Source organism: Mauremys mutica, chromosome 4 (genome assembly GCF_020497125.1).
Source record: "Mauremys mutica isolate MM-2020 ecotype Southern chromosome 4, ASM2049712v1, whole genome shotgun sequence".
Lineage (NCBI taxonomy): Eukaryota > Metazoa > Chordata > Testudines > Geoemydidae > Mauremys > Mauremys mutica.
In genome coordinates, this window is record NC_059075.1 from 77,466,695 (window position 1) to 77,489,431 (window position 22,737).

At 40.5% G+C, this 22,737-nt stretch overlaps 1 protein-coding gene across 2 annotated transcripts in view; it reads left to right on the forward strand.

The window, feature by feature from the left end:
* LRRC4C (leucine rich repeat containing 4C) overlaps positions 1 to 22,737 on the forward strand; it is a 569,742-nt gene that overhangs the window by 194,393 nt on the left and 352,612 nt on the right. For both annotated transcript variants that reach the window (XM_045016616.1, XM_045016617.1), the window contains exon 4: positions 8,762 to 8,882. The gene's annotated coding sequence lies outside the window, so the exon portion shown is untranslated. The remainder of the gene's footprint in view (positions 1 to 8,761; positions 8,883 to 22,737) is intronic.

Below are 22,737 nucleotides of genomic sequence, written 5' to 3' on the forward strand. Positions count from 1 at the left end.
TTTATCGATACTGTCGCCTACCCTTCAGAATAACATCTGCTCCCGCCCTGTTCCAGAGGGCTATGGACCAGATCTTGTGTGGCTTGTCAGGAGTTCAGTGCTATCTGGATGATATCCTGGTCACTGGAAGAAATGAAGAGGATCACTTAAAGAATTTAGAGGCTACCCTACAAAGACTGGAAGAGTATGGCCTACGAGTTCGCAAAGACAAGTGTGAATTCTTCAAGCCCTCTGTTGAATATTTGGGACACATCATTGATTCTGCAGGTCTTCATAAGGCCCCTGCAAAAGTTAAAGCTATTGTGGAGGCTCCCCCACCTCGAAATGTAAGCCAGCTGCGCTCGTTTCTAGGACTCCTGAACTATTATGGAAAGTTCATCTCACAGTTAGCCACACTGCTAAAACCACTTCATGAGCTCCTTGGGCAGAACAAGGCCTGGAAGTGGACTGAAGCCTGTGATGTTGCGTTTAACAAAGCTAAGGATGCATTGCTAAATTCTGAAGTTCTAACGCACTTTGATCCATCCTTACCGCTGCAATTGGCCTGCGATGCCTCCCCTTATGGAGTGGGAGCAGTCGTGTCACATATTATGCCTTCAGGAGAAGAGAGACCTATTGCTTTTGCTTCACGCACTCTAAGCAAAGCAGAAACTAACTACGCCCAAATCGAACGTGAGGCATTAGGAATTGTTTTTGGAATTCGGAAGTTTCATCAGTACCTGTTTGGGCGAAAATTTACTCTTCTCACAGACCATCGACCTCTGACATCAATTTTTGGACCCTACACAGGCATTCCCCCATTAGCTGCTAGTTGTATGCAACGTTGGGCATTGTTACTTTCAGCACACACATATGAAATCAAATATCGGAAATCCACTCTGCACGGCAATGCAGATGGCCTCTCAAGGTTGCCTTTGCCGGTCAAACACCAAGATAGTGCCCAAAAGGAAATCTTCTACTTTGAACAGGTAGAGAATACACCCATCACTGCTACTCAGATAAAGAAGGCAACTCGCGTTGACCCAGTATTGTCCCACGTTATGGACCTGGTGATGCATGGAAAATCTCGACAAACCTCTCCGGTCTCATCCGACCTTGTTCCCTACATGTCCAAGCGGACGGAGTTATCGGTCCAATCTGGTTGTTTGTTGTGGGGGAGACGTGTCATTATTCCACCACCACTGAGATCACAGATGTTAGAACAGCTACATTCCGGTCACTGTGGAATAGTGCGCATGAAGGAAATTGCACGAAGCTATTTTTGGTGGCCTGGACTGGACAGTGCTATTGAAGAGAAGGCAAAAGCTTGTATGTCATGTCAGGGTGTGAGGAATGCACCCCAGTGGGCACCCCTACACCCATGGGACTGGCCTGAAAACCCGTGGCAACGTATTCACGTTGACTTTGCTGGCCCCCTTGAAGGAAGCATGTTCTTGGTGGCAATAGATGCCCATTCTAAATGGCCAGAAGTCTCTATAATGCAGTCCACTTCTGCAGAGAGTACTATCCAAAAATTACGAGGACTCTTTAGTCGTTTTGGTCTGCCAGAACAACTTGTGAGCGACAACGGACCGCAGTTCGTTTCTCAGGAGTTTCAAAATTTTATGAAGGCAAATGGGATACACCACATCACGTCAGCACCATATCATCCGTCCACCAACGGATTAGCTGAAAGATTTGTGCAGACAATGAAAAACGCTTTGAAATCAGCAAGGGGACAACACTCCATTCAAAAGCGTCTGGATACCTTTTTACTTTCCTACAGAAACACACCTCATGCTACGACCCACGCATCTCCGGCCTTTCTAATGATGGGACGACAGCTGCGCACTTGCTTTGATCTGCTGAAACCTTCTGAACCCGACAAATTGTGCAACATCAGCAGCAATATCAAGTCATCAGACGGGCACCCAGAGCAAAAGACCGAACCTTTAGCCCGGGACAGCCAGTTTTGGCTCGGAATTATACTTCCAGAGCTAAATGGGTCCCGGCCACAGTCATCACTCAAACAGGACCTGTTTCCTACACAGTCCGGACTGCAGAGAATCTTACCTGGCGGTGACATGTAGATCAGCTGTTGCCAGGTCATGCCAGTCCTCAGGACCCATCTGCAGTTGAGGGGTCTGACTTCACCTCTTCTAGTGAGGGACCGAATCACGAGTCACCTGTTTCTGACTGTTCTCCTCCATTACTGCCGGCGGCTGAGATACCCCTTTGCCCAGCACGAGCTGATACCACCTCCTCACCTGTTCGTGCTGCGGACCCTGAGCCCCTAGTGCTTTCGGGTGCAATAACACCAGAAGTTCGCCGTAATCCACCTAGAGACAGAAGGCCTCCTCATCGGCTGGATCTTTAGCTAGGGCGAACCCACGGTTATGGGGCAAAATAATCCCCAGGGTTTAGCCGGGAATGGAGGCAGTCTACCCTCCTTCTCTAGTCTAGTGTGTGTTTTATTTAGGGGATGTTCTTATTAGGGGGGGAGGAATATGTTGTGTATTTGGTTGTCATGGTTTTTGTTGCTATGGCAACTGAGTTAGATTATTATGGGTTAGCTCAACCGGTTTCAACCGGCTGAGTGAGCTCTCTGTATATCTGTAAATAAAATGGAGGTTTTGGTTAGCTGCCTGCTCTCTGGCCTCAAGTGATTGCTTCCTACACCGGCTGCCCCAAGGATATAACAAAGATGACACACTGAGATCTGGTTTTAGGTGGGATGGATGACCCCATTGGCCAGGACATGGGTTTGATGATCTAATAGATCTTTTCAGTCTCTAACTTTTATGCTTTTATTATTTGAAATGGGAAGATGAAAAGAGTGAGTTGCAAGGGTTTTCTTTCACTCTTTTTTCCTTTCTCTTTTGCAGGTTATCTTTTTTTTTTTAAGTTACTGTGACTGATCAATATAAATAGAAAAGGGATCAAAAAGGGAAACACTCAACATTAAACAGAATAAAAGAGAGCCTACAGCTGGAAGCTAATTGATTGAATTTGCATGGATGATTATGCTAAATGCCCTTGTTGAAGTTTGAGTACTAAGAAACAAGTTTAATCCTTTTCTTTTCTATACATAGAAAAGAGAAAGTAGTGTGTATTTAATGCAAATTTTATAACTGTGACAATTCCAGAAGGCTGCATGAGCTGTTAGTTAGATGAAGGGAGTAATACCTATAAGAATCATGGGTTTAAATCCCACTGAGTCTACTACAACTTGTTTGACTTTGACCTTGTATCTCCTGAACGTAACTTGAAAAAAATTATTACATAATTTCATAAAACCAGCAAGACCTTAGTGAAAACCAGATGCCCTGTAAATACAATGCCTTTCATGAAAGGTTATATGTTGTTTGTTATTTTATTTTATTTATTACTGTTTTGTATAATCCACATTTGTAATTTCACACACGCACAATTCTGGATTTTCCATGTGTTTAACTCAAATCTAAAACTCCATTAATCAGCAAACATAATACAATGGAGTTTCTCTCAATTTACACCAGGAGATCCAAAAGCAGAATGTGGCCTAATATTTCTGTAGGGAATATGAAGGTGCAGCTATTGCCTCTTACTCTATTTAAATATAAAACAGGCAAAGATGAATACTTCGGCCTTTCTAAATAGCGTAGTCTCTGTGGCAGAGCTGGTTGAAAGATGAACCCAAGTGAGATTCATATTGAGATGTCAATGTTTATAAAGCAGAAAATAGAAGCTGGTGAGGGATGACATCCTCTTGACAAACTGCCAGAAAGCATGGCCCAATCAGAATCTGAAATGCAAGGGCCACAAAGTGAGCTGAAGTGATTTGGCTGACAGGTCTTGATTGAAATACAGTGGAGGGTGGTATGTGTTATAACCTCCTTCCCATTAAAAAAAAAAAAAAAAAAAAAAAGGGCGTGCTGCTGATGGATGAAAGGTCAGTCTTTCCTCAAAGACTGCTACATTGGAGCAGCTGGAAAAGCAGGATTAGAAGCTGAGTTTCTGGGAAGGCAGCGGAAGAAGAAATGAGCCATCAAGTATCTGTTTTGAGGTTAAGGATATTTAAGTGCTCACTTTAGTAGCACTTTCCAAGTGTAATATATGTGACATTGAGAGCCAGTTTCAGGAAATTTGCTGTAGAGGGTTTAAATTCAATTGTATTTTCCCTGTGTGTTCAAAATAATTTTATTTGACAATTAAAAGGGGATATAAATAATGATGGAAACTGGGTATGTGATTTTCTTGAGGCTGAAAACCATTCTAAAGAAAGCAGAACAGAAAGTATGAGCAAGAGATTGAAACCCAGAATGCACAGTACCTTTCTTAAGAATAACATTCCATATTTAATCACTGAAACTGGAAAGAAAGGATGGAATAGTCTGGCTTTTCAAAGCGAGACAATTGGGTATAGAGTCCCTGCCCTTCCTTCCTGGAAAGCCTCAGGTGTTCCAACCCTGCCTTGCAGAATATGAAATGTTATCCCTCTCCTACATAATCAAGGTTACCCCTACCCTACAAACCAACATAGTTTTGAGGTTATATTTTTTATTTCCAAATAGAATATGCATTCAGGCTGCAATCAGGAATCTAGCTACAGTTAGTTAGTCCAGTTTAAAATTACAATTATCTGAGCTATTCTTACCCTTAACTTGATAGTTTAGAAGTCTGGTTAGTGGGTTCTTGTAGTATTAGAATCACCATCACTATGTAGTATTTTCAGATGTTTTTCAAGATTTATATTGAATTTGGATTTTACTCATTTCCAGAAAGAAGGTACCATACACTCTTCGCAAATATGAAACATAGTAAAGCAAGAAAACCCCCTCACAAAAAACTGGTTTTGATTTTGATTTGTTTTTAAAATAGGCATATGTTTACACATGGCCATTAAAAAGTCAACAGTTCCCACTTGTTGGTAATCTTCACAGCCTGAGTTTAGTAAGCCTATACTAATAGTTCAAATTATCTAGTAAATAAACTTACAGTTACACACCTTTGCTGAGCGCATAGTTACATTGATCAAGTAATACTAGAGTAACCATAAGAAGGATTTGTTGTTACTGCTGTAGTGGCTAGAGGCCACTGTTGTGCTAGGCATTTTACAAATCCATTGTAAACACACAGTCCCTATCCCAAAATGTTTACAGTCTAAATGCACAAGTCAGACAACAGATGGGTGAAAGGAAGTATTACTGTTCCTATTGTACAGGTGCTGAACTGAAGCATAGAAAGACTAAGTAACTTTCCCAAAGTCACATAATGACAGTCCTAGCCCAGTCCTTTAACCACTAGACCATCCCTCCTCTTAACTTTTGGGCAAAGGCATAATAATTGTGGGTAAATGATGACTTAATAGTGACCACTATACACATTAAGTATAAAAATAATGAAAAACTTATAATGTTACAATAGCTCAACTAACTTGAGTTGATGTTACAAAGTTAGCATGATTATTTAACATATTGTTAACTCCAGATTGCTAGGCGCTATTTATCTTGGTGATATGCATTAATTAAGAGATAGAAGACCTCCTGGAGACCAGGCCTGAAAATCTCAGACTAAAAGGGGTTTTCTTTGTTTTCATTCAAGCAAAAAAAGTATTATCTTCTCATCACTTTGGCATTCTTAATATCAAGGGACAATGATGAATATCATTATTGCAACAGGATTTAATATCTTACTCTAGGAAGGGAAAATGTGTGAATTTGTTTGGCAGTCAGGATTGCATCTGATCCATTTCTATTCTTCATTTGTGTGCATTTGTCAGAGGCGCTGTGTAACATCCTTGCAGGAGATGAAATACCGATGGCAGATACATGTAATAAAAGATTTGAAATTCATTTATGCTTTAATAAAACAATATTGAAAGATGAAATATACCTTCCTGTTCCCTGCTGGCAGGTTGGCTCTCATAATTTTCCATTACACGTAATATATGTTACAGGATCATTTTCTAATAACCTTTCTTTGGCTTCACTTTTTGCTTTGGTTTCAAATGTAAGTGGAATGTCTGACATGTTAATACTAACATGGGACCAAACCCTGGTCCATGCACAGAGCCTGAGTAAACTGTTTGTCTGCAGGGAAAGTTTTTGGGAGAATCTTGTCCCCCAAGCCTTAGAATGCCAGTAAATTTTGCAGCAGCTGCTCTGTATATATGGGTAGGATAGAGTAGCATGTGGTGTGGCCCATTAATTGATGTGATCATGGATACACTTGGACATACCCCCTTCCTCACTGAGCTATTTTCTTATCATGAATCTTCCTTATTTGTAACGGCAGATTATTTCTCCCATTGAAAATAGAAGAGTGGCTGCCCAAGTAGGCATCTGAGTACATTTAACCAGTAATATGTATTTTAAGCTATGCCTTAATGAAAATGCCCATTGCAAATAATAAACTGGTTTCTGTGAGTTCCATTTAGCAGCCAGGCTTTAGAGCAACGGGTACTATAGGTACAGCTCTTCTAGTAGAAACTACAACAGGTCAGTAGCAATCAACAGTGAACAGAGGAAACCGAATGAAGAATTCTAATAGAGTTCATTCATATTTTCACTAGAGCAAGCTATGATAATAAGGGCGGTCAATGATCAAACCTGATTCTCCAGGATATAAGCTGATGATGTGTAGAAAAGAGGGTTGTTAGTGTGGTCAGAATTTTTTTTCCATGTTAAGCATTGCACATTAGGTAGATGCATTTTCTGCTTCCCTGGAAATACTGGGTATTGGTCATTGTTTGTGATATAAGGATATAAGATGTGATGTGCCAGTGATGAGAACCAGCGTGGCAATTCTTATATTTCCAAGGAAAACAAAGCAAATATTAGTGTGTCTTGGATAATACGAACAGATCTGAGTTAAATGTGATCTCATAGACTTTAACGTCAGAAAGGATGAATTGCACCCTAAGCCAGTTCACAGATGACACTAAACTGGGGGGAGAGGTAGACACGCTGGAGGGTAGGGACAAATTGGAGGATTGGGCCAAAATAAATCGGATGAGGTTCAACAAGGACAAGTGCAGAGTCATGCACTCAGGAAGGAAGAATCCCATGCACGGCTACATGCTGGGGACCGACTGGCTAAAAAGCAGTTCTGCAGGAAAGGACCTGGGGATTACAGTGGATGAGAAGCTGCATATTATTCAGCAGCGTGCCCTTGTTGCCAAGAAGGCCAATGGCATATTGGGCTGTATTAGTAGGAGCACTGCCTGCAGATAAAGGGAAGTGATTATTCCCCTCTATTCAGCACTGGCAAGGCCACACCTGGAGTATTGTGTCCAGTTCTGGGGGCACCACTACAGAAAGGATGTGGACAAATTGGAGAGAGTCCAGTGGAGGGCAATGAAAATGATAAGGGGGCTGGGACACATGACTTACGAGGACAGAATGAGGGAACTGGGGTTATTTAGTCTGCAGAAGAGAAGAGTGAGGGGGGATTTGATAGCAGCCTTCAACTACCTGAATGAGGGTTCAAAGAGGATGGAGCTAGACTGTTCTCAGTGGTGACAGATGACCAACCAAGAAGCAATGGTCTCAAGTTGCAGTGGGGGGTCTAGGGAGGTCTAGGTTGGATATTAGAAAATACTATTTCACTAGGAGAATGGTGAATCACTGGAATGGGTTACCTAAGGAAGTGGTGGAATCTCCATCCTTAGAGGTTTTTAAAGCCTAGCTTGACAAAGCCCTGGCTGGGATGTTTTAGTTGGTGTTGGTCCTGCTTTAAGCAGGGGATTGGACTAAATGACCTCCTAAGGTCTCTTCCAACCCTAATATTCTATGATTCTATGACCATTGTGATCATCTAGTCTGACCTCCTGCACATTGCAGGCCACAGAACCTCTCCTCAAATTACAGAGAATTCACCACTGACATTAGTTTAAACCTGCAAATGAACCATGCCCCATGCTGCAGAGGAAGATGACACCTCCCCCAAGGTCTCTGCCAATCTGACGTGGGGAAGAATTCCTTCCCATCTCCAAATATGGTGATCAATTAGACCCTGAGCATGTGGGCAAGACCTGCCAGGAAGATACTCAGTAGAGAATTATCTATAGTAATTCAGCCCTCCTCATCTAGTGTCCAGTCTCCAGCTATTGAAGACTTTTGCTACTGGCAGTTGCCAATGTGCCCACATACTATCATAGGCAGTACCATCATACCACCCCCTCCATAAACTTACCAAGCTCAGTCTTGAATCCAGTTAGGATTTTTGCCCCCACTGCTCCCCTTGGAAGGCTGTTCCAGAACTTCACTCCTCTGATGGTTAGAAACCTTTTGCCTAATTTCAAGCCTAAAATTGTTGACATCCATTTGTTCTTGTGTCCACATTGGCACTTAACTTAAATAACTCCTCTTCCATAGTGGGGATGGAGGGGCAGAAAGGAGCAAATGGGTTGCTAAGCCACAATGTGGGGAGGCATGTGGCACAACCATGGATGGAAGAGGGGCAGGACCGCAGGCGGAAGGGGCCACTTGCTGTGTCCTAGGGTTCCAGGAAACCTTGATCAAGCTCTGCTTTTAAGAAAACAAATCAATAAACATAAAAACTGTACTTCAAATTGAAGGAGTTATTTTTCATTTCCTGTCCTAAAAAAAAATGTTAGATACAGCTGCTGTCAAAATAATCTTGCTGAATTTCATTCCAGAGGCATCTGCATTTCAATAGTGGGTTAGGAAATTTCCACACTTACTGACTGTAAAGTGTTCTGGAGTCCATCAGGATGAAAAGCTCTGTATACATAAAGTGCAATTATTATTTCTTTTTATTATCCCCTTTTTTGACACAGGTCACCAGGGGAGCAGGAATGGCCGTGAAATTTGTTGGTAGGATATATCCTTGCCAATGAGAAAGAAAGTGGAATCCACTTTGGCAAAGAAGAGAATTGTCCAATGAATGACCAACTACAGGTAAAGTGAAAGTCGTCTTCATTCATACACCCTTAAGATGTGCTGATGTTGTATGTCTAGTTAGATCTGACATCTCCATCCCACACATCACTGTGTTTACCCAAAGTCTTGATCACTGCAACCATATTTTTTTTTCTTATTTTCAAGAAGTGAAAAATGATTGTGGTGCTGGTGATTTATTCCTGTAATGGGTGTCCAATTGACCTCAGTGTGATATTTTTAGGCATCTCACTGGGAGCTGAAACAACAAGAGGTTGAAGTGCTTAGGATTCATCTTAGGAATCTTGCAAATGCGCTTTGTTTTGCTGACAGCGTTCTGTGTTCTGTATGTGGGTGCCAATTGTATCATTAATGTGGAACAAAGTGTTTTGGAAAACTGTCTATTTTTGAGAATCTGGCTTTGGCAACTCTGTGCTGCAGTGAAATGAAGATGTTTTCTGTTAGCCTGACATAGAGGCTGCTGCATTCTAATCAAGAGCGAGAGGTAATTCAAAGTCATATGTAGAGTTTTCAAATCAGAGGAGTTTTTCTGAGATCCGTGGTGACCTCAGAAATGTGCACTGGTATATGCTGTGTTTAGAGAAATAACACACACACCCCTGCAGAATACGGGAGGCTACGAACCAGAATTTCTCAACTTTGTTTAGTCCTAGATCTGTAGTAACCAACATTACCCATAGCTAATGAGAATGGATTTCACTTTCGGGGGGGCGGGATCCAGTGGACCTATTGTACTTAGATTTCCAGAAAGCCTTTGACAAGGTCCCTCACCATAGGCTCTTATGTAAATTAAGTTGTCATGGGATAAGAGCGAAGATCCTTTCATGGATTGCGAACTGGTTAAAAGACAGGGAACAAAGGGTAGGAATAAATGGTAAATTTTCAGAATGGAGAGGGGTCACTAGTGGTGTTCCCCAAGGGTCAGTCCTAGGACCAATCCTATTCAACTTATTCAGAAATTATCTGGAGGAAGGGGTAAAAAGTTTGGTGGAAAAGTTTGCAGATGATACTAAACTGCTCAAGATAGTGAAGACCAAAGCAGACTGTGAAGAACTTCAAAAAGATCTCACAAAACTAAGTGATTGGGCAACAAAATGGCAAATGAAATTTAATGTGGATAAATGTAAAGTAATGCACATTGGGAAAAATAACCCCAACTATACATACAACATGATGGGGGATAATTTAGCTATAACTAATCAGAAAAAAGATCGTGGAGTCATTTTGGATAGTTCTCCAAAGATGTCCACGCAGTGTGTAGCGGCAGTCAAAAAAGCAAACAGGATTTTAGGAATCATTAAAAAGGGGATAGAGAATAAGATGGAGAATATCTTATTGCCCTTATATAAATCCATGGCCCACATCTTTGAATACTGCATACAGATGTGGTCTCCTCATCTCAAAAAAGATATACTGGCATTAGAAAAGGTTCAGAGAAGGGCAATTAAAATGATTAGGGCTTTGGAATGGGTCCCATATGAGGAGAGATTAAAGAGGCTAGGACTTTTCAGCTTGAAAAAGAGGAGACTAAGGGGGGATATGATAGAGGTATATAAAATTATGAGTGATGTGGAGAAAGTGAATAAGGAAAAGTTATTTACTTGTTCCCATAATATAAAAACTAGGGGCCATCAAATGAAATTAATAGGCAGCAGGTTTAAAACAAATAAAAGAAAGTTCTTCTTCACACAGAGCACAGTCAACCTGTGGAATTCCTTGGCTGAGGAGATTGTGAAGTCTAGGACTATAACAGGGTTTAAAAGAGAACTGGATAAATTAATGGAGGTTAAGTCCATTAATGGCTAGTAGCCAGGATGGGTAAAGAATGTCCCTAGCCTCTTTTTGTCAGAGGATGGTGATGGACAGCAGGAGAGAGATCACTTGATCATTACCTGTTAGGTTCACTCTCTCTGGGACACCTGGCATTGGCCACTGTCAGTAGACAGGATACTGGGCTGGATGGACCTTTGGTCTGACCCATTACAGCCATTCTTACATTCTTATGTTCTAACCAGAGTTCTTCATTTAGTAAATATGAATATTATTCAATAGAATTCATGAAAACTTCTATGTAATTTTTGGGTAAGTTGTGGGGCATGGTATCAGAACAAATCTAATATGATGATTTTAGGACTATCTGCTATTCTGGGTTTGTATAGCTTCTAGAATAATGGGGTCATGGTCCATGATTAGGATTTCTATGGTAATACAAATTAATACAAATAATATAGTAGATGTTTCATCCTTTGACTACAGAAACCTCTGAAAGGCAGTACATCTGACACTTCACTATCTAGCAGCTTGCATAATCACTTATACTGCATCCACTTTTCACAGATGTAACACCAGGTCAGAATAGGAACAGTTTATATTTACTTTGCACAGAGATAAATGACTATTCAAACTTTAAGGCAGGGGAGGATCAGGCACAATTATTGTTTGCTTTTATTAGAGGGAGCCCCCAGTGCTTATGAGTTTGTTTTGTGTGTGTGCTAAGCAATATGAAGGCGCCTGAGAGAGTGAGCTCCACAGTCCTCTCTCTTGACTAAAGGATTCCAGAAATATGTGGGAATAAATAGAAATAAAGAGACTAATGGAGAAATATTTTAAAGTAATTACTGAACAGTAAGGAATACACCATGTCAGAGCACTTTTGGCAACAGGCTGGTTAAACAATACTTTGAAATAAACAACAAACAACAGTTTTATGTCCCATAGGTTTCTTAAATAAAGTTCTGCCATCCACATGTATACATACTTCACATCATAGGCGCATAATTACATAGCAATGAAGCTGAGAGCAAAGGAAGAGAAGTTGTTTAGTTATGTAGCATGCAATGCTGTTGAATGTTTAGATGTTATCTTTCTGGCAAATTATCCCACTGAGTACAACAGTGACTCTCTCATATTTTGGGCTGTGGTAAGAGACTCTTTGGGAACATCAATTAATGTTTTAACACAATGAAATCAAGGACTTTTCAATGCTGGTGGTAGGGATGAAGCTGAGTAAATATCAACTGGCTTGTAATTTGGGTACAGTAAACGAACCCCTAAGAATGATGAATGTTGTAAGATAATTCCCAAAGCTAAAGAAGTGAGAAGAATGAATGGGGATGGTAATGGAGAGTGGACTGATTTTTGTGTGTGGTTCTTTCCACCCCTGTGGAGAAAAAACTAAATAAAAATCTGCTGTGCACTGTAGATTCTTACTATAATATTTCCAGTTATTTTTATCTTAAGGCAATGTCTCAGGCAAAATGCTTGTCACCTTCCTGCTGTGGTGGAGCCTTGCTTTTCTATTTGCGTGCTTTGCTACTTCAGTTTGTTGCCTGCTCACTTCTCCCAAGAATTCTTCCCTGCCTGAGATTTTTTCATGGGTAGCAGACTCAGGCTGTAAAATATAAAGAATGGGAAACCAGTGACCTTGACCTCACCATGAACGTTTCTATTCTAACTTCAAAATATCATGGACCTGCATGGGTGTTGGAAGGTGATGAGCACCTCTAAGGGGGGAACCCATCAGACATGGCTTTTAATAAGTCCATGATTCCAAGTCAATATTTCTTGAGGTGCCTAAGGAAGTTAAGATTCCTAAGAGAGGTTTGTTGTGTAATGCTAACATTAATGGAGATTCTTCTTCAGCTCAAGTAGCAGGGTCCTAAGCTTTTAGAAAAGGAACATCATAATCTATCCCTCAATGACTAAGAAGTTTTGAGGAGCTATAGTAACAACTGTGAAGTCCTAGGTGACAACAAACTGGTTGCACTTACAATATTTAAGATAGAGTGAAATAAATACTCTTTTAATGAAGCCATTTTTCCATGGACCATCATCACTCTAAACGAAGTTACCCATATCCCTATTCATTCTAAGCAGGTTCCACTGTAATTACAAAGAAAACTTGGATTTGTAACAAATTTTAATTGTAAAGAAATACAACTATGAACTGATGTTCACATCCATCAGTTAGTCAGTGCTACTCCAGTAACAGCAGTATGGTTTTAACCACGTTCCTTCATAACAATTTTCACACACACACACAAGGTATTATTCTCCTTATGTGGGTTATCCTAGGGGAAATAAAAGTTTTACAACTTCCTTTCTAGAGAATTTTCATATCTTTTGAAAAGAAAAGCAAGGCCATTATAAGTTCCCCTGAAAAATGAAACAACAAACTCCTCCTTTTAAGAATTGGCCCACCTACCAGTCGCTTGGCAAGATTTCCTCCATCTCAGAAATGTTTCAGAGAGCCCTTAGGCTGAGTTATATCAGTCTGTTCCATCATCTCAGAAGATGAAGAGATGTGCTGTAGGCATTTTTCTCTGAGGTGCCGTATTTAGCATTGACTCTCAAAAGTCTGGGTAAATTACCTTTCTCCAGAGAAGAGAGGGCTAAAACTCCAAATACTCTTTGGCAAAAAAATCTCCCTTGAACAATGTATCAATACATTTAATTTTCAATAAATTTCATGCCATGCCTGGAAAATGAATTGAACCTACTCTGCCCAAGCCCTAAAGATATTACCATATTTCACCCTATCTTTACTTAGGCAAAATTGCAGTGAACTTGTTTGAGAATTTTGAGTAAATAAGGATCTGAGGATTAGGCTCCTTGTGAGTATTGCACTGTGAGGCAAGCAGAAATTATTCCAGCAGTTTCAGGTATACTACAAATGCCAAATGTTAGTTCAAACTGATTATTCTGTATTTATTGGCATTGTAACCCAGCTAATATATCCCCCAAATCCTCAATGCAACACTGAAAAAATAGTTACAGATACTCTCTAAGAAAAACATTGATCATGTTACTGAATTAATTTACTTTGGATGGCCTAGAAATTCATCTCTTAGATTATTCTGAATTGGTTCTGGAACTATTTGTCTTTATCCAATAGGTATTGATTACCCTGAGCAGACTATACTCTGGATAGGGAAACTTACCTGGCCATGAACATAGGCCCTTTCCAACCAGTGTAGTTAAGAAGACTATTTTAGCAACAGCTCCCAGTTCTCAGAGCTAGTGTAAACCTCATTAATTTTTATGGTGGCTCAGTGGTTATTGAACTATAGCTGTCTGAAACAGAAAATGCCATCGTACTATTGACTTTGAAGGAAGAAAAAGGTAAAGAGAAAACAGGAAGTAGGAGGGTTGAAAGTCTAAATGCTTGAAGCCAAAATCTGCTAGTTTATACTAGTATAACTTAATTCCAGCTCAACATTCAACTCTCTAGCTCAGTGAAGTTACTCTTTATATAATCAGAGAGCAGAAATTCAGCTTCATTTTTGGGATAAATTGTCAAAACATATTCCAAGTTAAACTCAATCAGTGTCACTTTGAAACTCAGCACTTTACATTTCAAGGAGGATTGTGCAAGCATTCTTTAGTGTGAGTTCTCTTGAGCTCACATCTTTTGAGTTTGGTTTGGAGGCATTTGATTCAAACAATCCAAAGTGTTGCCAGAGCCATCATGTTTTGCCCAGTTTCACCTGGAACCATAAATGCCTCCCTTTCAGCCTCTTCCCTGGGAGAGAGATGAATCAGACCATGGTCATCAATATAGTTTGAAAACCTCTGGCAAACCTTGCCTATGTTTTCGGTTCATAATGAACCTTAACAACAGTTGAGCTTTTCATGTTTTGGTTTGTTACAAATTTATTTTCTTTTTATTAAATTCTGAACTCTTTATTAATTCTCAAATTAAAATGATGGCTGAAATAATTGAAATATCCTGAAGATGCTTCAGATGTCCTTCAGTTATGTCACATCAAAAGTCTTACTTTAAGAAATATCTGAAGTAATCCTTTTGCTGACAAAATATCCACAGGAACAGTAACCCAATAGAGAGATATTCTGTCTTTTTTTTTAACTTTGCAGTGTGCCCTCTTCATATAAATTAGTTTTTTTTTATTGTCATGAAAGGTGAGGTTTTCATAGTACAATAGAGATTAATGGAATCTGTGAATCTAAGTCTCCTGGGTGGCTTTGAAAACATCAGCCTAAATCTGTGTGCATGTGTATCCTTATTGTAATATAGAAGGTGCATGGATACATTTTAGTGGTTTTAGTTCTAAGATGTGGCATGAATGTACCTTTAATGGCTTGTAATTAGGAACATCATAGAATTCACCATAAAAGGAAAATTGTGAAGGAGACATAATATGAGTGCTGAGTTCTATAACCCAAAAAGAAGTTAAATTGAAATTTACTTATCTGTGTGGCTTGGCAATTATCACAATATAGTGACACATTGAGAATTTCTTACAGTGGCAATCCAACCTGTGATGCAAAATGTTTTCATGCTGGTGTACTGTGGGATGGATTTTTCCAGCTTGCACAGGACAAGAGAAACCTCATAACTGCTGGAAGCCGTTTACTGAACATATTTGATAAAGAGATGAAATGGTGAACCCTCTTAATAGTCATCAAGGGGACTTTGTTTTGTTTTATTTGTTTGTTAGCTAGTTAGGTAGGTAGGTAGGTAGTCAGCCAGCCAGCCAGTCTAGGACAGTGTATGAAAAAAGAAAATCATACATTGTTAAGGTAAGCCAAGCAATAATTATTCACTTTTACTTTTGTAACATTAGAAAATAAATACTATTAGTTAAAAATATATAAATACATGAAAGCTCCTCTGGATTCTTGCAGCTATTCTTCCCACTTTCATTCCCACTCTGAGGTTCTGTTCTCTAAATGTGTTGCTTTTCTTCTGGCTGCCTTGGGATTTTCCAAACCATGGTGGAATGTTGCAGGTCACCTTTGATATTTTTGATTTTGTGTTGGAAAAGGCAGCCTTAGTGTGTGTGGATGAAATTCCACTGAGCAGGGCCAGTATAACCACTAGGCAAACTAGGCGGCTGCCTAAGGCACCAAGATTTGGGGGTGCCAAAAAGCGGTGCCCCCCAATTTTTTTTACACTATTGCTTCCGGTGGGGGGACGGGCCGCTCGCAGCTGCGTTAGCACCTACTTCTGCGGGCATCCTCTGCAACCGCGGGGTCCACCACCTCCCACCGCCATGCCCCCCATCACTGCCCACCCGTGCCTCCCTTGCCAGCCTGGAGCCGCCTCCTCCCCGAGCCCCCGGGCTTCCGCATCGCTCCCTAGCCTGCTCCCTCCAGCTCTGGCAGTCCTGAGCCCCTTGCCGCAGCAGTGTCTGCTGCCCAAGGGCTGCTGGCTGCAGATTGGAGCGGGTGACATCAGCCCGCCTGCAGCTGACCCTATTGATAGCAGTGCAGTGGCGGGAGGGGGGGTAGGGGTGGAGGGAAAGAAGAAGAGACCGTGGCCACTGGTCCACCTGCAGGGGTGGATCATGGCCCTGCCAGAGGATACAGGGTTAAAGAGCTGCAAAAGTGTAACCGTCCTCAGCACATGCCACCTTCCAAGGCTTCATCCCCATCCATCCCTGCAGCCCTGTGGAGCAGGTAAATAGAGCCCCATTTTGGGGGAAACTGAGGCAGAGAATAGGGACATGACTTGCCCAAGGTCACCCAAGGAGTCATTGGAGTCCTGCTTTGAACACAGGAGATCGAGGCTAGTTCTGCACTGGCTCAGACCATTAGACCAGAGTCCTCCAAGCCCTGAGCTCTGCACCTGCCCACACAAGGTATTAATCTGGGATTCAGGGGCAGCACACTGCAAGTTTTCAGTGAAGAAACACGGCTGTCTTGAGCCTTTATGGCTACAAGGAAAATCTTCCAAAGGAGATGGGCATCTAGTTCTGTCTGCCTGAGTCTGCAGCCAGCCTGGGACAACAGCTCTAGGAAATGTGGCAGTAACTGTTAAGTCTAATTACAACACCGTCAGAGCCAGATTTTCATGTAACATGGGTGACCAGTTGCGTGGTGCACAACCACTGCAAGTGTGCGAGCAACTCAGGTTAAGTGCAGCTGAACCCTGGGCAGGCTGCAGCACCCAAGAGATTTTTGTTCTCCCACTGAATGACAGCAGATGCACCAGTAACTTTACTAGGTAGAAGTTTAGTGACCACATTAGGGCCATATTCTCCCCACTCCCAGCATTGGGTCAACTGCCCTTCATCATTCTCCTGATTGCTTGTATTGTTATTCATAGGAGATCTGCTGTGGATTGAGGGATGTATATGGACCTTCCTTTGCAGACTCAGTCCTGGCCCAGCATTTGAAATAAATTGCCCTGAGTTTCAGAAGTGCTGAGAACCCTGCAGTTCCCACAGACATCAGGGGAACTGCAGGTGCTCAGCATCTCTGAAAATCAGGCCCAGAATGACACTGGCACCTCTGCCCTGGGCCAGAGCTCTCTGAGTAAGGGGCTTCAGCAGTGATTGGCATGGGGCAGAGTAAAGCAACCAGGACGGTCATGATGGAGGCTGGAACTCTGTCCTCGCCTCACACTTGTGGGGAAGACAGGCCTTCAGACACCTCCTCCCGCCTGCATTGCACTTTCCAGCCCAGGAGCAAGGAACCATTTCACACCTTAGCGCTGCGGGGAGCTGAAGCCCAGAACAGGGAAGTAACTTCCCTGAAGTCATCCAGTGAGTTGGTTCCAGGGTGGAGAATAGAAGCCAGATCCCAACTCTCAGCTCTGTGCTCTGATTCCCAAAACAGCCCTTTCCACATCCATGGGGGGGCAGGGGCAGGAGGGCCTCTAGCCACGTGCAGGAGACCCAAGGCCATTTATTTTCATTAAATATGTAGACTAAATAATTAAATTAATAAATTTTCAAGCCAAATGTGTATTAATTCTAATGAACAATGCCACATTATGCACTATTAATTTTTGAAAGTTTATAATAAGTGATGCTCTGGAGGGAGGGGAGAAGGAGAGGGGGCGCAAGGTGGAAGTTTTGCGTAGGGCACAAAATATCTTTGCACCAGCCCTATGCCTGAGTTGTTCAGTGGTGGGCTTAATGTGTTTCCAGGTCATTACAGTAGACTCTGCATGATGCAGCTAGCAACTTTCACAGTAACTAAGATATTTCTATCCATGAGTGATTGCTGTTAACAGGTGACAATTATTATTTAAAATTGATATTGCAGTAGGATCTGGGATCATCATCTGGGCTCCAGAGTGTTAGATGATGTGCAAACATATATGAAGACACAGTCCTTGCACCAAAGAGATTACTACTCAGAACTGTTGTCACTGTACAAGAGATAAGAAGAAAATTTCAAATATTATGAATAGAAAAAATAATTACTAGTGCCTTCCATTTTTGTTGCTGGGTGACTCAAACTCTATTTCATCTAGATTGCACACATACAATATTAGCACCTAAAAACCAGTTGTCCAGGTCACTTCAAACAAGTGCCACTCAAGCTTCATACCACACCACACAACTCCTATAGTCTGCGTGCCACTATTTTATAAATATTTTTGAGCATTGTTTGTTTGTTCGTTCATTCATTGACTACTTTTCATATGTGGCTGCCTACAGCTTGCCTTTGTTACCATGAGTGCAAGTGTACAGGCCCTGGAGGGAGAAGGAAATTCTAATTCACATGTTTTATAGTCCTCTAAAGATAACTGGAAATAGATTAGCTATTCAGGTGCAATATCTTGGTCCTTCCCAGGGATATATAGAGCAAATGTGTTCAGTTGAAGGAAGGGAATCTCCTCTTCCCCACATTTCTAGCTCTTCAGAGTTATGGGATGTAAACCTCCTGAATATAGGATTGCTGATTTCCAAGCTAGGACATTGGATAGCTATAAGGTTAGGGAGAAATTCCACAGTTAAGGGGAAGAGCATGAAACTTTTTCTGGCATGTTGTTTTAAAATACAATGGTTTGAGGCTGCTCAGAAGATTAGAAGTAGATACTGTAAAGATAGATTACTGGGCAGAGTGCAGGTCAGAGGTTTAAAGGTGCATGATAAATGCACTTTATCATGTAAAAATGACCGCATATGATCTATGTTTTTGTAAGGCTGGGAGGGCCTTTCTGGAAGATTACTTTAACTGCCTTGGATGCTATATTTGATTTAATAAATGTGGTTTAGATTTAAAAAAAAAAATTTACAGATATTACTGATGGGGCAATACATCTAAATTATCCAATGTGTATTATATTTTTGTACACTGAAGTTAGGCTTAAGGAGATTCATTGTAAAGAAAATAAGAAACAAAACCCCATATAAATACAAGCTACACCGTTCTCACTTAATATTGGAGGTCTGTGATGAATTGCACGACCTGTATAAGTCAGACCTCTGAGCAAGACTGACGTATTACTGGTAATATCCTGTGGGGAAATGTACAGTGTAGCCAGGTAATAATATCCCTACCTGGGAAGTAAAGGTCACATACAATAGCAAATGCCAAGAAATAATCATGGATTTTTGTAGAGCCTAGTGGGTCAGTAAGACCTCGGTAGACTTAGGTATTTCTTTAGCTTTGCAAGAGTGTGGGACAGGGAATTTTAAGGAATTGAAGGTAAAGTGCAAACAAATGTTTTGCTATCCTGAGCGAATATAGCTTGCTCTTCTAGGAGGATGTTTTGGGTTAGGAAGTTCAGTTTTATCACTGTTTTTTCTTTGTAATTATTGAGTAATTGGCCTGATTTGCAGAAGTGCTGATCATCCACAAATACAGGTATTGTCAATAGGAGTTATAGGTGCTCACTACCTTTTGAAAATCAGTTCTTATGTTATATGGTATTTTAGGAACATATGTTTTAAACTGGCCATATATTTAAAATTGTTCTGAGGCACTGGATTGCCTAGGTGAAAGGTATGGATGCAGAAACTTTTCCCATTAGGTCACCCTATTGCCTCCTGCAAAATAGTAATAAAAGTAAGTGGCACTGACAGTTGTTCACTGACCTTTGTTAAAGAGTTAGTGGGGCTCACTCCAGTTTCAGATGGGTGAATGTTCACATCACAAAAATAACCACCATACATAACTGGTGTTAGGTTGGCCCTTGCTGCTAGTCTCAGCAGAGAGGCCAAATGGAAGAATGGATAGTGAGGTAATATCTTCTTCCAAGTGTTCGTGTGTACACATAAGTGTTGAGTCCTATTGGCATGAGGGAAATTAGCAGTGCCATTGCCTATGCTATGCTTGGATAAATAGAGAATTTCAGTGCCCAAGGCTGTCAATCCAGCAGCACCTTTCATGATAATTATAACTAGCCCAGCTACCCTAATTGCTCTTTTAAACATATTGATTGACATACACACCATTACTTATATACAGAAATATGTGAATGCTTCTGTTCATGTTTGTGTGTATGCAAAACATAACATTACTATCAGAAAACCATTATCCTCTGCCTTTCGTTTTGATGACCAAATACTTTTTCAGTATGAAATTTCAGTTTGTCAAGTGTTCATCTAAATCTAACCAATATCTTTACATCCTCCGTTGTAGAAATTGTTCTACCTTGATTTTGAGCAGAATCTCCTTGCTCTCAAAAACCTGACTTACCATGGAACGCTGTTGTGTTTTGTTTTTTTTTCTCCTCCAGGTCATGAGGTGATGGCTGGATAACATATCTAAGATAACAACCTTTCCTATCCGCTTCCATCCAGATTGTCTTCATGTCTATCTCCATTACTGCAACATCCTTCTCTCTGGCCTTGACAAATGCAATATTGTCACATTCATATCCATTCAGAATGCTGCTGCAAAGATCATTGCCCTTGCTTGTCGCTTTGACCATGTCACCCCTCTCTTTGAATCCCTCCACTTGCTCCCTCTATTACATCAAACATAAGCTACTTGTCTTCATTTTCAAGGCCCTTAATGATCTATTGCAGACCTTCCATCATGTCTACAAAAAAAGTTGACAATGATTAGGCCACTGGTGTGCTGAGAACACTGGCCATTATTGTTTTCTCGTGCTCCCCTCTTGGCAGCATCCATCTGCTCTCCCTTATCTTATAATTAGTTGTAAGCTCTACAAGGCAAGGACAGTCTTTTTGTTCTATTTGTACAGTGCCTAGCACGATAGGGTCCTGAGCCATGATTAGCATGCCTAGGCATCACGGTAATACAAATAGTAGCAGTAGTAACAATAATAATAATAACGACAGACACTTCTTATTTATTATTTTCTGATAGGATGTGAAGATTGCCTATGTTTTGTTTTGGGGATACAATTAAATGCAGATAGCTTATCTTAGAGGAAAGTACCTCCAAGGTTAATCACAAAAAGAAAACCCAGGCTGTCAATTAAAGCTCTTTGATATTCCAAAAGAATCTTCTGAACCATCTAGACAAAAAAAATGTATCATCTGTCAAACTAAACTATGTCTAAATGCTGGAGGGAGATGAAATATTTGTTGGTATATACCATAAAGTTGTATCTCAATCTGTCACTATAAGAATCAGAAAGCTTGGAACTTTGATAGATATGATCTTTACTGGACCATCTAATGGAACAGTAGTAACAAATTATTGTTAGCAAGGGCTTTCAGGGCCTTATCTAACTCCCACTGAAGTTAGTGGAAGTCTTTTTGTAAAATTATATCTGACTATCCTTTCAGTCATCTCTCTATTTCAGGGTTTTGTATAGTACCAATACCCAATTTAAACTCTTAGGTTTAATCTGTGTATCTCTATATTACTTGTGTTTGTGAAGCACTGACAGTGTCGTTGGCAATTTCATGCTACTATATAAATAGAACGTTGTATTTTATTTTATTATGTTAAACTATGTTGTTCATCCTGTCTCTTGACCAATGAAAGGGAATTTCTTCTTACTCACTGTATTTAAGACTCCTTGTTAACAATAGTTGGTTGCTATTCTATAATTCTATGGTTCTTTAGAGGCTGTATTAATGGGTATTAAGAGTTTTCAGTATTTCTCAAGTGCTGAGCACCTTATAGGATTGGACCATAATATACCTTTGATTACAGGTGTGCTAAAGTGAATAAAGCAATTAAAGCTGATCTTGATTAATATATTTTTGGTACACTGTCAGTGCAATTGGGTGATATCTATGTGACACTGAAGATCACTCATGAGATTAATTCAGTAAGCATAGTACTGGAGTAATACTACTAAGTCTCATTCTTTAAACTTCTAAACTATGACAAAGAAACAGATTCTTGGGGGGGAGGGAGGTGGGATGATTCTCTTCCTCTACTCCTTGCCAAATGCAGCACTCTGGCATCCAAAAAGTTGTAATTCTGTTTCTTCATTGTCAGTTGTTGTTCATGTGAGATATAGCTGACCTAGCAAGAACATGTGGGGTCAATTATCTCTTGATGTGCAGGCTTTTCCCCAGGGCAGGTAGTGTCTGCTAGTTGCATTTGTAACTCCAGTTCTAGTACTTTCCTCTCTCTGTGTTGCCCAGTATGTCTTGATTTAATAGTTTATCCATCAAAAGTTACTATGGCTTCCCAATGTCACTTTTTTTCTTCTGTAGAATTCTACATGTTGACACTAATGCAATAAGAGGAACTGTTCTTTACTAGAACATCTTTGTACCTTTGACTTTCCTTTGATCTTTTAACCATTGATCTTTTAATCACAAGACTTTCTTTGGGAAGCTGGGGTCCTCCAGATAAAGTCGTCAAAGGCTTTTATAGCAACATTTTACTCTTTATTTGAACAGTTTTCCATAGTTTAAATAATTAAGCCTTTAAACACGTATTTTCAATAGGGTAAGCATTATAATCCCCATTTTAGAGATAGAGAAATGTGAAATAATTTCCAGATGTTAAATAGTAAGTCACACAATTGATATGGCAGAGTTGAGGACAGAACCCATCTAGTACTATAATTTTGTCAGTAGGTCATATATTCTCTCATGGGAACCTAAATTTCTTAGGAGATTGGTAATGGACCATGAAGCTTTTCACTTGTTCACATCCAGCCTGTAAAGAAATGAGGAGTCCCTTTCATGACTTCTTAAACCAGAACTTAGGGAGACAGGCT